Source organism: Engystomops pustulosus, chromosome 7 (genome assembly GCF_040894005.1).
Source record: "Engystomops pustulosus chromosome 7, aEngPut4.maternal, whole genome shotgun sequence".
Taxonomy (NCBI): Eukaryota; Metazoa; Chordata; class Amphibia; order Anura; family Leptodactylidae; genus Engystomops; species Engystomops pustulosus.
Window position 1 is genome coordinate 60,738,417 of NC_092417.1, and position 16,736 is coordinate 60,755,152.

Genomic DNA, 16,736 nt, shown 5'->3' on the forward strand with positions numbered 1-16,736 from the left:
GCAGAAGACCACACCGGGTGCCACTCCTTTCAGCTAAGAACAGGAAATTGAGGCTACAATTTGCACAAGATCATCGAAATTGGACAGTAGAAGATTGGAAAAACGTTGCCTGGTCTGATGAGTCTCGATTTATCCTGCGACATTCGGATGGTAGGGTCAGAATTTGGCGTCAACAACATGAAAGCATGGATCCATCCTGCCTTGTATCAACGGTTCAGGCTGGTGGTGGTGGTGTCATGGTGTGGGGAATATTTTCTTGGCACTCTTTGGGCCCCTTGGTACCAATTGAGCATCGTTGCAACGCCACAGCCTACCTGAGTATTGTTGCTGACCATGTCCATCCCTTTATGACCACAATGTACCCAACATCTGATGGCTACTTTCAGCAGGATAATGCGCCATGTCATAAAGCTGGAATCATCTCAGACTGGTTTCTTGAAGATGACAATGAGTTCACTGTACTCAAATGGCCTCCACAGTCACCAGATCTCAATCCAATAGAGCATCTTTGGGATGTGGTGGAACGGGAGATTCGCATCATGGATTTGCAGTCGACAAATCTACGGCAACTGTGTGATGCCATCATGTCAATATGAGTCTCTGAGGCATGGCTATTTTTCTGTCATATTTTTTGGTGCAAGTATAGCCCATCTAAAAACTGTTCTAGGGAGTTGTAAGCCTTGTAGTCCATGCACCAATTCACTAACTTACACCCCACTAAAATATATAGAAGGGTTCTAGCGCCACCCTGCGCCAAAAATAATAAATGCCCCCCATTTTTGAAACAGGTAAGGGTAGCTTCACATTATATGCTGTGGATGATAAATGCAACTTTTTCGACAACATGAGTATTGGAATGTCATAAGTCCCATCTACTGCGGTACTTTACTGTAGATTTACAGCACTAAAATGCCACATGTGCAGGTACCCTAAGACTGAATATCCAATTTTGGCAAGTGACAAGTGTAATATACTATATGGTTTACAGAAAATACATAGACTTCTATGCTGACTGCTGCTGCCAGTCTTCCAGATTGATTGTAGTGCTATGAATTGTAATATATACAGTAAGTATAAATCAATTCTGGGACAGGAAGGTGACTGTCCACAGCTCCTGATGTTGACATCCTCTGGCTTCTATCACCATTATGACATTACATTAGGGGCTTCTACAGTAGCTTCATTTTCAGTCATGCGTTACCCCAATCGCCATGGTTACTGGCTATGAAGGATCTGAACAAGACATGGAGGAAGGAAGGATATCAGAAATAATTTAGGTTGCTGTCAATTTGTATGGGCCATTCAATTATACAGAAGTGATGAGGGCTCTGTTTAGGACCCCACTCTAAGCAAAAGCACCTTAGCTCTGAAATACTGGGGTAATACTTCTGAATCCAGCCAACAGCAATGGCTGGAATGTGGATTTTCCTCCAGCATTTGAAATAACTGAATAATAATTAATCTTCTATTAAGACCCACAGGGAGCAAATCCGACATCTGCAAACGCTATGCACAGTAAGCATATACTGTTGTTGTGTAAGAAGGAGAAATTAAGAAATAAAAGAGAACATAAAAAGTGACATGATAAATTATAAATAGTAACAAGCGCACCCGAGCTGCAAAGCTACGGAATTTGGTGGGTTTGGCACCCAAAACCCCCAAAGCCAAACAGGGGGAAAAGTACCAAACTGATTGATTGCAAGTCCTCTGTTGGCATGGCTGCTATTGACCAGGCAGGAGAGGTTGCTGCAGTTCATAGGGTCAGTCAGATAAGCAGGGATTTAAGTACCAATGATTGCCCTTTTCAGGGTACTTTTTTTAAAAAGAAAGTGTCGCTGGACACACGCTTACCTGCACCCAGCAATGAATCGTGAACTCCGGCGGACCTCGGCTGACTTCAGCGCAGCGGCGACACCTGGTGGATGTCGGAGGAATTACCTTAGTGAATCGCCGGAAGACCCGAATCCACCGCAGAGAACGCGCCGCTGGATCGCGAATGGACCGAGTAAGTAAATCTGCACCAATGTGTTTTGATTAAATAACTGGTGGTGCCGGCCCAACACTGACTGGGTGTGGAGGTAGGAGAAGAGGAAGCAGAGGAGGAGGAGGCAGCTGGAGGAAGGGAGTTATGTTCTGCAATAGTTGCTGGTGGAAGTATATGCGCAATAGCGATTTCTGCCTTGGATCCTCCATCAACTACATTAACCCATGCTTGTCCACTTATCAGTTGTTATATGCACCTTGCGAGTAATGGCATCCCACAATGTACACCGTATTTTCTCCACAACCTTTTGATGCTCTGCGGGGATGGCCTACCCAGAAAATGGCATTGTCACTTGAGAGGCTGTTGTAGAGGTTTAGACAGCCGAAGCAGCAGGTAGCCTCTAGTGTTTCTTTGTTGTTTTTGATGTGACCACCACCTCTTCTCCTGAAATATCATTGTCTTTAAACCATTTTGGGTCCAGGACATCGTCATTCCCCCTCAGATCTTCTTTGACAAAGCCCTTACTGCTCCCTTTCAATCTATACATTGCAGAAAGCCACAGCAGTTGTTACTTGGGTTTCATCCCCATCATGGTAAATGTCCTGTAGTAGTCTGCTCATCCTGTATCCTAAATTGTTGTGCATCTGGAAACTCTATGGCCCAAATTTAGAAAAAACAGTGTAAACTGTACTAGGTGCAGTTTGCCCGTGGAGTGTGTAGGGTGCACCAGATTCATGAATTGTGGCGCATGTTCTACATAATTATGGCACCCCTGCACTGTAGTGCACAAACTTTTTTTTGGTAAATATGGTGCACAGTCACTCAGAATCATTGAATCACAAATAGAAGAGTTTTCATAGAGTATTAGTGACCGCTCCTTGACCTGTGGCTAAGAAATCCTTATTTTGAACAGGAGTGAGCTGGAATGCATAAAAAAGGCATCAACCCTCTACCCCCATTTTACAGCCATTTATGGGTGTTAAGAATCTGGTCCTAATTGATTTCAATGCAGGTCTGTGTTCAGGCTTATGTTCATATAATTCCCGGTAATTGGACAAACCCATCAAACACGAATTTCACCCAACCCGCTCATCATTAACAATAAGCCATAGTTGAAATCCACACCCCAAACTTCATAGTGTCACCAGGTAAGTATAGAGCACCATGAAGCCAATAACTTTTTCATACTTTGGTGTAAGGAGCTGTGTAAAGTGTATACTCTTTTAGGATGAGCTGCTGTTTTCATAGTTACGGTATAATAATCATGACTATACACCCTTTTAATCACTTTTTAGAGACATTTGCATGTGTTGCAAGTTGGGTATTTTGTGGTATGGGTTGCCTAACCTGCTTATTGGGTTTATTTTTTCATCCATATTTTGTTCTAAGCAAAGGGGAGAGGGATGATTTGAACTTTTAAATTTTTTTCTACTTGAACTCTAGGGGGTCTTATTACTAATACAATATAATGCAATACGCTGGCATATGGGAATTTGATAAATCCTGCCATATATTTCCATACTACAGTACAGCAATATTTGGTGTATTTGCTAATGATCTCTTACAATGTTCCACCAACACTTTGTACCAGATCTTCAGAAATGACAATGACTGGAGTTTCGTAGAATGAATGATGTCACTGTGAGCTTTGATCACAGGTAAGATGGCGTCACCCGTTTTCTGGCGGCATGCAAAGGGTTAACACCTGTGATTGGTGCCAGGACTGATCACAGGTGTAAAATTGGGTGTTTGTTGCAATATGGAGAAAACACCCAGTCTGTATTAGCTACTACAGTAACGGTGTGGCTTTTCTGCTAGTAGAGGGAACATCCCTGATTATATTTCTATATATTCCAGGGACTCCTGTTCACTACTCAGCGTGCCGCCTGTGGAACTGTGCCACCATAAGGACCGTTTACCCAGGGGTTCGTGTCAGGGAGCCCTTAGGGCTGGCTTGTACTACCTGTTAGCAGCAATGCTGTGTGATATCAATAGTAAGACCGAGCAAGTGGGCACAAAAATCTGCCATATTTACTTCATCACACCATAAAGCAGTAAAAAGCAATCCTAAGTTCTGAACCAACAGTGATGTAAATGTTCTGTGCAAATACATGTATGAAAATTAACTGTCTTGCTTCAAGTTATGTACCAAACATTAGATTTCTGTTTATTACATGCAGCAAGCAGTGAGCTAGAAAAAAATCAAAAGCCAAAAAAAAAAACAAGAGCCCTCTGCGTCTGGAATCCACAGTTTAAGAAATACAGGCAGTCCCCGGGTTACGTACAAGATAGGTTACATAAGGTTGGTTATTAAGTTGAATTGTATGCAAGTCGAAACTGTATATTTTATAATTGTAGAACCAGAATTTTTTTTTTTTTTTTTTTTGCCCAAGTGACAATTGGAGTTTCACATTTTTTTGCTATGATTGGACCAATGATTATCAATAACGCTTCATTACAGACACTTTACAGCTGATCATTGCAGTCAGAAAGCTTCACCAGAGGTCACAGTGGACAGAGGGATCCATCTTTAACTAGGGGTCGTCTGTAAGTCGGGTGTTCTTAAGTAGGGGACTGCCTGTATTGTATATTAAATATAACTTGTCTCTACAGTACACTAAACCTCAGCAGGGAAAGATGTCATTAGTGTTTTCAGATGCTCAAAGCTATTAATGTAACAAGTAACAATTTCCCCATATCTCTGGCTCTAATAACCTATGGTCATGTATAGCCTTCTGCACACATATGTCCCCTTCCTAATTCCATACAGCTGTGCGGCAAACCCTGAAGAAAAGCTGCTCCTACTGCGCCATCTAGAGACCACTGATGTAACAGCAGTCAGATTGAGCCACACCAGGATCTTCTTAGGTTTAGTTTATGTCTCAATTATTTTGAGCTAAAACCAGATGTGTAAAACAACAACCCTGGATGGTCAAGTAAATCCCCACAAATTTGTAGGGCCCACACCATGAAAAACTTGATAACCAAAAAAAAAGTAAGATTGGTGTGTAAAAGATGGCCTCACTGGCATGGCTAGGGTCGTAAAAGATCCAGGGCATAGGTTGATTATAACCCGCATTCTAATAATGCCCACTCAAAGGAGACCACTGCCTAGATAATGTCCCTAAAGTCATGTTCCCACAGCCCACAGTAATGTCCATTCAGCCCCCACAGTAACATACCTCTTTCCTCATACCGACTTTCATAGCAAAGCATTTTTTGCTCCACCCCCACACAGTATAATTTTCCTCGTAGTGCCCTCCACATTCCCAGCTCCCTGTCACATTGTACCCCTCTTATACAGTGCCCCCATCTTTGCCTCTTACTACCCCTGTTATTTTGCTCCTCCTATTTTTCCCTCCCAGAAGCTCCCCCTCTTATTCCTCATATTGTGGGTCCACAGTAAAATAATAAAAGATATTTCCCTTTCCCCATTCCCCTGGCGGCAGCTTCACTCTCCTCCTCTCCTGCTGTATGTAGCAGTGAATCTGGCCTATATCACATACAGCAGAAGCAGAGGCACAGAAATGCAGAGAACTAATCAGCTCTGATGGCGTCCAGAGGATGCAGACAGGGCTCATGTCCCGGCACATACTTCCCACTAGACGGGATGGAGCATGAAAACCAGGACCGTCCTCCTGAATCCATGAACACCACTACTCACCTCCAGATTCTTCTATTCTTTGCAAGATGGGGCTGTACTGAGCTGCATGAAGCAGGAGACTTGATGCAGTCACGTCACTGCATCTCCAGCGCTCTGTAATGGTGCACGGATCTGACGGCACTGTGTGCTCATCTATATCTACATCAGAGGAGACATAGCTCCCAACCATCCCGGATTTGGAGGGACACTCCTGGTTTTTAGACGCTGTCCAAAGCATTTGAGAATGTCCCATAGTATCCCGCACTGTCCCATCTCTTGGTCCCACTATAGCAGCTGAGAAGGCAAGGCATCGGGACCAGTCATGATCAGCTTCTGCTGCCTCCCGAGACTGATTCTGCTCTTTAGCTGACACTTGTAGCGGTAGTTCATCTCCTGGTTGGCCTGCTCTCTCCTCCAAGTCAACCATCAGAGCACCGGGAAAAGAGGAAGTAGGACTGCTCCGGTGGAAGGATGGAAAGGTAAGTAAAGTTTTTTTTAACACCCATCAACAGGGGGAAGACAGGGGGCCGTAATATGAGGGATGATGGAGGACAGGAGGCCACAATATGAGGGAGGATGGTGGACAGAGGCCACAATTTGAGGGCGGACAAGGGCAATGGGCATCAATATTATGGGTTTAGGGGAAAAGCGGAGGGACTTTTTGTCTAATCTAATCCAAAAGTTGGGATGTATGGAAAAAGGTGCACATAGGTGCAGCAATTAGGGAAAACTACACAGTCGTCCCCCCGACCTAGAGCTGGGGACATCCAGGGTTATTCCAAAAGCTCTGTGGTCGTGCCTGGATGGCCCCAGTAAGAAATGAGATAAAATCACATCATACATAAAGATTTTATTGGGCACGCCTCAAAAACTAGTTTAAACATATCAGAAGCAATGTAGAGCAACTAGATTACAGTTTCAATAAACCAAAAAATCTGAGATTATATAAAATAGAAAGTTTAGGATTATTTTCTTTTCATGTTGTGAACCTTAAATTGCAGAGTTGCTCCCTATTCCAGGTTTTGCTGGTTTTGTGTGGCTCTACCCATTAGGACGGGTGCAATAGCAATTCTCTGCCCCCAATTGAAGCTTCCTTTCATGTACTTTCTACAATCTAGTTGGTTGTCAATGGATAATAAAAGCTTCACATCAGTTTGAGATCTGTAGTTTGAAGACCACTGCTCTATATTTATTCCATGAAAAGAATTTCCAGGATCCGGCACATAATAAAAATCCAGCTTTTAATACTTCACATTAAAAAAGGAACATAGTATTCAGTATTCCTCCATAACAAGCAACATGTTTCGAGTGTGTCTACTCTTCATCAAAGCTCTGCTTGTTATGGGGGAAGACTGAACACTCTGTACCCTTTTTAATATGAAAAAATAAAGGCCTGATTTTTATTATGTGCAAAATTGTAGAAACAGTTTTTATGGAATAGTTTGCCTGCTACCAGAAGGTGATCCTGTGCACTGAAAGGAATAGAGAACCCACTTCACTGGGTGTAACACGGATACTAAGGGGCAATTTATCACTGCTTCTACGTAAGCCAGTTTTGTAGCTTAGAAGCAGAGATATCATCGCAAATTCTTGCGCACTGCAAGATTTTGCAATTATTATGCGACTAAGCCACCTCCATGCCATGTGGGTAAATAAGGGTACAAACACCGGTGGAGTGGGTTGGCAGGAGGCGCTCCTGCCCTGTGCCTGAGTACTTTTTGAAAGCACAAAACTACACCAGGTCAGACCTGGCATAGTCTTGGCTGCCGACCACGAATGCTTTAAGAGGACTGAGCCTCTCCATGTATCCGGGGGTGACACGGGTGGTCTGGCCTTTATCTGCCGCCATATTACAAATTCCCCCATGAATGCATTTGCCCCATACTTATGCTTCTGCTTAAAAGTGTCATAACTGTGTCCCTTCCATAGAAGTACGGACAAGACATCCCATCCTTCCACTTACCTGTAACATCAGATCAGGGAGCATTTATTTTTGAAAATGGGATCTTGAAAATCCGCACTATGGGGCGCATTCACTAACAACAGCGCAAACTGCACTAAATAAATCAGACTTTGGTAAATCTGGTGCATGGTTCGACTTAGCACCGGAACGCCTGATAATATGTGTTGCATGATGCCTAGTGCTGCTGCGCCACAAAAGGGTCGCGTGCAACACAAATGTAGCGCAGGCATTTCTTAAATACCTGTGCAACCAGTTTGCACTAAAAATAAAAAAATAAAAAAGTTCGACAGAAAACTGGCGCACGGCCCTTAGTAAATGTGCCCCAGTATGTCCAGACAAGTAGATTTTTGCAGCTACTAAAACAATTTTGTTCTTTCTTTCTTTTTCCCTTCTACATGGGGATGTGCCTTCATAGTGTGGAGCATTGTTTTTGATGCTGGAGAGGAGTCAGGGATTGAGCTTTCTCCACACAGGGCAGGTGTGTGCTGTATTATAAAGAAGACACTTGCAGGTGACAGTCATGAGAAAATGGCACAACTGTATGAGTTGCATTAGTTTGGATTTTTTTACAGATTTCTAGTAGATATTAAATGTAGCTTCTAGCACATACAATTGGTCCTGCAGATAACAAGACCTCATACATCTCTGTAAATGGAAAAATCTAAATGGGACAAGTAAAAAATTGTTGGAGAAAGTAGTCTGTAACTATTAGGGAAAGATTGTACACTTAGCAGCAGGTGGTTTATCAGGAATGTCAGTTTAAGGTTTTTAGGCTAAAAATTCTTTGGGATCAATTTGTTTTTTCAATGAAAAATCTGAATTCTTTATACATGTTTAAAAAGACACAGATCTTGTGGGACTGATGCCATCTACTTAGGAAATTCATAAAATTCTGTCGAAATTTAGGCAGTACATTATAATAACTTAGAATATTATGATGGTGATACAATCCAGGTTTCCTTCATTGCCGTAGCACATAATTACTGTATACAGCATCAAATATATGGTAGCAATACAGTAATAGAAGATTATTCCCCAATATTAGTGGAGAGCTCTACAGTGTGAGAGGCTCCTTATAACTCAGCTTATTGGGACCTGGAGATCATGTTTTAGAAAAATCTAGAAGAAAATAGGTACTTCCAGCAAGAAACTACTTAGCAGGATGGAGAACAGACATCGGGTAATTACATTTTCCTCAGACCAGATAAAAGCAGACTCCATAATCTAATCTCCTTTCCAGGTCCTTTATAAGGATGCTGTGCCCCATGTCTGCCAAACATAGTTGACATTACAACTGCGCAGATTATCCACCTATCAATTCAGAACAAGAACAATACTAATAAGGGATCTTAAAGGGGAACTCCATATTCTGCCAAGTTCCCATAAAGACATGTTGCTTAAATAGCTAGCACACGGTGCCATTTCGTTCTATGGGCTCATGCACATGGCAGTGGTTTCCACATTCCCATGGCTGAGCCGACTGCCTGGGCTGCAAATCATAGAGCAGGTCCTATTCCTGCCTGCCTGCAGCTTGGGATGTCTCTCCTCCTGTGAATGGAGTGCAATCATTCGGGCCCCTTGTTTACGTCCTGAGAGCACACAACTACAGTGTGTATAAGACCTTAGGGATGGATGACCACGGGATGGAAGAATGGTCACGTAAGTTATTGTAGGTCTGTGAGATACAAGCGCTGAAGGTGCAGTGATATCACCGAGTCCAGTTACATCAGTGCGCTGCTGTGTGGACTTCAGTTAAATCAGTATAACTTACATGGTAGAACTCACCAGTTGTGGAAATGTCCTTTATTTCATCCTTTTTAAATGCACTAGGGACAACTCATTTCATGGTAATACAGTACATCTTCCTGCCTTAAGGGGCTAGTTTTCTAATCAGTGGGGGTTTCAGTGATTGGACCCCCACAGATCACGAGAACAGGGGGCCACTGAACTCACATTGCACCCCAAAAGTGTCTGGAACTGACGGAGACAGCCGAGTATGTTGTTCGGCTATCTCCGGACAACCAGCGTAGACTACAGCGGAAATGGTCAGATCTGATCTAAACATCTCCAACCTGGCGGAGATTACGCCCAGATCTGGCTTCTATATGACAGAGGGAGGGGTTTGAGGGGTCTTAATTGCTGCTCACCACATTTCTTGACAGTTTTTAGATTCTTTTGTGACTATATTTTCAGGCATATATAAATTGTCAGCGCAACCTTATACTAGACAGTCTTATACTAGCCCATATGTACCATCTTACACTGATAAATCTGGTGCACTAAGGACTGTTTGGCTGTTCTCTCTAACGTTAGATTCGGAGAAATCTGCCTCATTGTGTTTAATACTGTGCAACATCATTTGTGTGTTTTACACTTCCATTAATAGTAGTGTACTAGTCTACTATTCTTTTTAGTTACTTGAGGGGTTTGCCCAAGGTAATCTAGTCCAAGACTGGTACTGTATATGCAGCTGGGACTAGACATACACAAACCCACAAAACACATAGAAAGACAGTTATTGTCATTTCTGTCAATTTTGAGGGTGCAGATAGACCGATAGCAGACCCGTATTTATGGATAGGCACTTTGGACACCGTGCCTAGGGCGTCCAGCTTGGAGGATGGGGAGGGCAGTGGAGTAGGAAGTGTTTATTTATTATAGAGAAGAAAAAAAAGTGGTCCTGGGACCCCATCAACCAGCTCCCCTGCCCAAGGGGTGGGGTAGGTGTTGGTGGAGCAGGAACTGATCTCACATACAGATAAAGGCTGCATTCACACGACCGGTGCCCGCCGTACCGTAGCACGGCGGGCACACGGCAGCGTGCGGGGAGAGGAGGAGGGGGAGAGCGCTGCTCACCCCCGCCCCTCTCCATAGGGATATATGGCGCACGGCGCCGTATGCCCTGAAAAAATAGGACATGTCCTATTTTTTCACGGGGCACGGAGCAGTACGGTGCCGCACGTGTGCGGCACCGTACCGCTCCCGTAGGGCGCCGCACGCCCATTGCCGTCTATGGGGGACATATATCGGCCGTATATACGTCGGCCGTATATACGTCCCCCTTGCGGTTGTGTGAATGCAGCCAAAAAGAGAATAGTTCACCTGCTCTGAATCAGAGTTGTCGGATATGGACATAGATGAGCTGAGATCCACAGCACAAGGAGTGAGAGAGAGGGGAGGAGAAACATAAGAGAGTGCAGGAGGCTCTGTATGAAGACTAAATATACAGCAGAGCGTGGAAAGTCTAGCCCTAAGCAGCTCTAGAGAACTTACATAGCAGCATGCCGTACATAGAGATAAGTGACATGTTCCCCCCACACCTTAGTCAAATTATAAACTCCTAGTGATGGGCAGGGACTCGCTAAGCAGGCACATTATGATCCGTATGTGTTAGTCAGGATTTATCTAAACTTTCATTTAGCTTCTAAACATTCTACTAGTATCTGACACAGAAAAAGTGAGATGAGAGATGATGAGATTGATATAACACACAATGACACTCTGCTAGTTCAGCTACTCCACATACAATCAGCTCTTCTACATGCTCCCCCTCCCACCACCACTGTAAAGGTCTGATAATATCTGTAGCTTATAGAGCAAGTCTGTGCACATTGCTTGCTGGCAAGAAGTGTCTATGTGTGTCTGTGTATGAGCGCGTCTGTTAATAGAGGGTAGGGACAGAGAACACTGCATCCTGCAGACAGGAGAAGCAATTCATGAGAGGAATCTGTCCAGCCCGACAGAAGAATTACGGTCGAATCTCGAGGCAACCAAGATAGTATACACCAGGACTGATAAAGACAGGTTAAAATGCAGCATTTTTTTTGTTAATAACTGTGAATTAGATAATGTGTTATTTTGTTATCCTGAGTATATTTAGGAATCTTGTCTTCCTGGGAAGACAGTGTTTACACTTTACAAGATGTTTACACAATAAACATAATTTTTACCACCTTACAATTTTACTCAGTTTTTGCAGTTTTTGCTGTTTTAGCTCATATTGGTCAGTGTAAAATCCCAGAGTGTGGTGGGGACTATTTGAACAGACACTTCATGATTCCTCTGTGCTATAAGATGATGTGTGCTGACAATGTGTTTAGATTATCAGGGTACACCTCTGCAACATCCCCTACTGGGGCCTTGCCTTTTCTTAGGGCCTGGAGGCAGCCGGGCCACAGAATACCAGAGTGGCTGACAGTTGCAGCCTAGGGCAAGGTGATGTCACGGTGCATGGTATGGGGACCGGAGGGCTGTGCTACAGCCTGGCAGGTCTCCAGAAGGTGGTGTGTGCATGAAATATGGAGGGAGAGGCTGATGTACTGGTTCTCCCTGGAGCAACCCCTGAGTGTCTGTAAGATAAGTCCCTGGGTAATGGATGGGGAAGCCCATGGTGGTAGACAGAGGAAACGTTGTGCAAAATAACTCACGGTTTTTTATTGAACAACAGCAGGCAACAGGCCTAAATGGTCTCACTGCAAAACTGGTACTGGAGTGGTCATGGAGAGGGTCCTCAGGAATATTGCACCAGCCTGGTAGTAGATGCAGGCTGGGATGGAGTTGTGTCCAGTTATGGAAGCTGCAGCTCTGAGTCTCCTGACTCTGGTCCTGGGATTTGGTTCCGTGTCAGCACTGTTGGTGTACTGACACTGTATCTCTCTTCACTCTGTCTGACTGGAAGGACTATGAGGTCTGGACCCAAAAAGGATGTGCTGGGGCCTTAGAGAACTTGCTGGAAAGACTTCAGGCCCCTCCCTGTCCAGGGGTTTTATTATCCTGGTCAGGTGGTGGCTAACTCTCCAATCGCACTCCAGTGTACATGGTGAAATACAATAGGTTGGAACTCACACCCAATTAACCATTGCCTTTCCAGGCAGGATCTACAGCTGCTAATTACCTTAGACTTACTGCACTATCCCTTAGGCCGTGGTCACACGTACCGCTAGGCGTCCGTTCATAACGTGACGCTAGCGCGCAGGGGGAGGTCCTCGGCCCGAACGCACATGCGTTTCCAGAGAAACGCATGCGATCGGCTTAACAATCGCATGCGTTTCCCTGGAAACGCATGTGCGTTCGGGCCGGGGACCTCCCCCTGTGCGCTAGCATCGCGTTATGAAGGACGCCTAGCGGTACGTGTGACCGTTGCCTTAGGCAAGTTGCGCAGGCTCACCTGCTGGGGAGAGACAGATAGATGGTCCTATTCGCAACTACCCCCGTGCCTATACATTGGTAGGGTTGTTGCACCTCCTTCCCCTGATATAAAGAGCTTATCTTGTCTGTAGCTTGTACATTTAATCTCCTTAGGGTGAAGACACACATGACGTTTTTAGGCCGTTTTTAGTTTTCAGATCGTAAAAAAACGCATGCGTTTTTGACAGGTTTGACCAATTATCTTAATTCAAACTGGTCAAAAAACGCACAAGTTTTTTAACGCATGTGTTTTTTACGATCTGAAAACGCACTAACTAAAAACGGCCTAAAAACGCCACATGTGTCTTCACCCTTAGGCTGTGGCTTGCGTAAAAGTGAAAGTCTGTGTGTAAATCTCCCCTGAGTACCTCACATTGAACCCAGGACTAGTACAACCAGTCAGGTGTTTAGTCACATTTCACTGAACCGAACACTGTCCTGGGGTCGGGAGTTCACAGTTGTATGTTTGGTACAAATACTCCCTGATTCATGTAGAAGTTTGACGCTCAGACTTCAATTGAAATTGTGAGGGAAATATATTAATATTATTAAGTATTAATAATCTCCCCTCCTGCCGGTGCTCTGCAGTCCAGATCTATCAAGAGACTCCGGCTTCTTAGTAGATCCAGAAAGTGCACCGCAAGGCATCTGCACCAGGTCACACCTGGCAGAAACTATAGTAAATACTGCAGTGGGTTGTACGGGCATTTTACACCTAAATGCATGTGATCCAGAATGAACATCACAGGTTCTCATTGCTCAATGAAAGTATTTAGGTGTAAACGCATATACGAATAAGAGTGGCTCTACTTGGGGTTAGTGGGGCTACGTTTAGTCAGGTTACTGTCATTGGACACATTTAAGTTCTCGGTGCTTGAATTGCATTTAGGAACACAATTCATGCACAGTGGACAGGAGTTTATTTTGATTGCATCTAGATTTACACTGAAACACTAGCAAATGGGAACAAGGATCATGTGTTTTGCATGTAGACAATATCAAACACATGGTGCATGTTCCCAATCACCAGCTTTTTAGTGTAAATGTAGATACAATCAGGAGAAACTTCTTCCCAATGGGTTTAGAGTGCAAATGCATTGGGCAAAACACATTTCAAAACAAAATGCAAACACATTATGTGAACACAGCCTGAAGCTGGGGCCTATGGACAGAGTTGACACACTTGACAGCAATCCGAAATGCTGTCAAGTGGCTTTATATCTGTATTCTAGGCATGTAGGACCAGTCTCTGACCGTCAGGAACATGATGCCATGATGCAATTCACCAAGGGAATTGTCAAACTAAAGTCCCGAGCCAGCCCTCAATAGCGATTGGCGCTGTGTGTGTCTAGGACACAATGGAGCAGATTTACTTACCCGGTCCTGTCGCGATCCCGCGGTGCATTGTCTGAGGAAGATTCGGGTCTGCCGCGATTCACTAAGCTTTTGCGCTGAAATCCGCCGGAGATCCTTCACCATGACAGTGCTCATCGCTATCTATGTCCTGAGGATGTAGATAGCGATGAGAGTAGGGAAATTTGTCCAGACACAAATACATTCGGAGCACAGGTCAAAAGATCCGGGGCACGGGCCCCGGATCTTTTGACCTAGCGACGCCCCTGCATCCTTTATGTGACCCAGGTGTCTGGGTCATAGAGATGAGTGGACCCCGGCATCCGCCGCCGCCCTGAAGTATTATATCAGTGAGCAAGAGCCAAACGGGAGTGCAGGTAGGCGAGTATTCTTTTATCCTTTGCAGTTCGTGCCTTCCTGTCTACTGATGAGCATGTGCCAGGGTATACACAGATACTGGGGGCATGTGTCGGGGGATACCTATACTATATATGCATTGTTGATGCTTTTTGCGCTTTTATATCAACACATCCTTAGTTAGTGAATTATGTGCTGTGACTACCTATTTACTAGCGGGAGTGAGCTGTACTACATCCAATATAACAGTTCAGGGGGGTGGGATACTCGCTATAATTAATTACAGTGAACTATGTATAGGAGAAATAATTTATGAAGCACTTATACTGTTATACCACATCACATATAAGAGGGGAACTAAAGTGTGTGTGTACAAAATTACTAGTGGCGGCCCTGCTCAGAAATGTAGAGCGTATGATGGGGGTTATTCTGCTTTCAATTCCATCACATTGTAATGGGAGATAAACACCCATCTTCATAGGAATCCCATGTGGGTGGAGTAAGGGATTCCTTGCCATCAGTTATTTATATAAAAAAGGAAATGACACCAATTTTTCTACTGCTATGACACTCCAGCCCCTGCACACAGGAATGTATTTATTCTCCTGAAGATAATGCCTGTAAAGGAAGTTCAAAGATTCTCATCAGCACAAACCCAGAGGGCTGGCGAGGAATCAAGTATGGAGTAATCGGGGAGAAAAGATTAGTAACTAGACAAATTCTTTTGCTGTGATTCATCTTGCTGGATAAAACTTACACTATGGAAAGTTTTATTGAGACAATAAAAAGTTGAAGCTCTCCAGTGTCATACTGGAAAACATTCCTCATGACCGTACAGGAACTGTATGACATGACTGGGTGTAGTCAATACACATGGTTATTAATCTTACAATTACCATTCTTAAAGGGATTGTGAGACTGGAAGTCTTATTTCAGAGGATTTAAAGGAGCCACCAGTTCTAGATTCTCATCTGTTAGCAATGGCTACTAAACATCTAGTTCTCAAGGGCTCAGTACAACATAACTTCAAAGAGCAAAGTGTATTTCCCTGTGGTAGTGCTACAGGGAAATGTAACTGTACAGGTTCTCCCAAAGATGACAGATTTCAGGGCTCCCAGCTATGATGTCACGTTATTCTAGAGAAACCCTTTAAAGTTGACTATTTTCAGGCTGTACTCTTCTGGGAAGCTGCTAAAATTACATGAAAAAGTAGGTGAAAATAATTCAACAATAATCTCCAACCATATGCATTATAACTACATACCATATGTGGCTCGTTTTCACAGATTTACCACAATAGATTTTAACAATTTGGGAGAACGGCCACCCAAAGATGACTTTGCTATCCATTGGGAAGTACTGGGGTGGTTCTTTAAGGGATTTCCCTACTATGAACACGTAAGGCAGATGTCATTTTTATAGAAAGTTTGTTAATCTCAACTCAAACTATGTCTCAAATCTTACTTGAAATTAATATTGGGTGATAGGGTTGTGCCCCTTGCCTTGAACCATATGAAATATTAAACTTACTACCAATGTACAGAAAAGTCCTCAGTGCCGTTCAAATTAAAGCAAAATTCTAAAGTAAACCTAGCTCCTTGCCAGATAAGTCCTCCTCTTCCATCTTCTTCCTCACTCCTCCCTTTTAGACACATAGATGTGCTATTAAAATTTCATGCATGAGGTAATTCTCCTCACGGTTCCGTAAATGCGTGTTGACTTAAGGTGAAGACTTGTCTTATGCGTGCATGCACAACATTTTGTCAAATTATTACCATTAGATACCTAGGCAGCTTTTTTAATTACTTCTTCGAATGATCAACCCCTTGTAGCTCATCAATGATAACATTGGTGTTGTCCTGTATACTAATTCAACTATGCTTCGGGAAAGTCTTCCTACAGTTTAATCAAAGTCACATAAATAAAGAAAAAAAAAAGTACCGTATATACTCGAGTATAAGCCGAGACCCCTAATTTTACCACCAAAAACTGGGAAAAACTATTGACTCGAGTATAAGCCGAGGGTGGGAAATCCATTGGTCACAGACCCCCCCCCCCAACCAGCCCCCTATAGTATACAGCCAGCCCAGCCTGCCCTTAGTGGTATACAGCCTGCCCCCAGTGGTATACAGCTTTTCCCAGCATTAAAAAAAAAAATAAACTTATATACTCACCCTCCGGTGGCCCCGATGTGCAGCGCTGCTCCCCCATGTCCTCGCCGCTTGTCTTCAGGCTTCCGCGCCCGTATT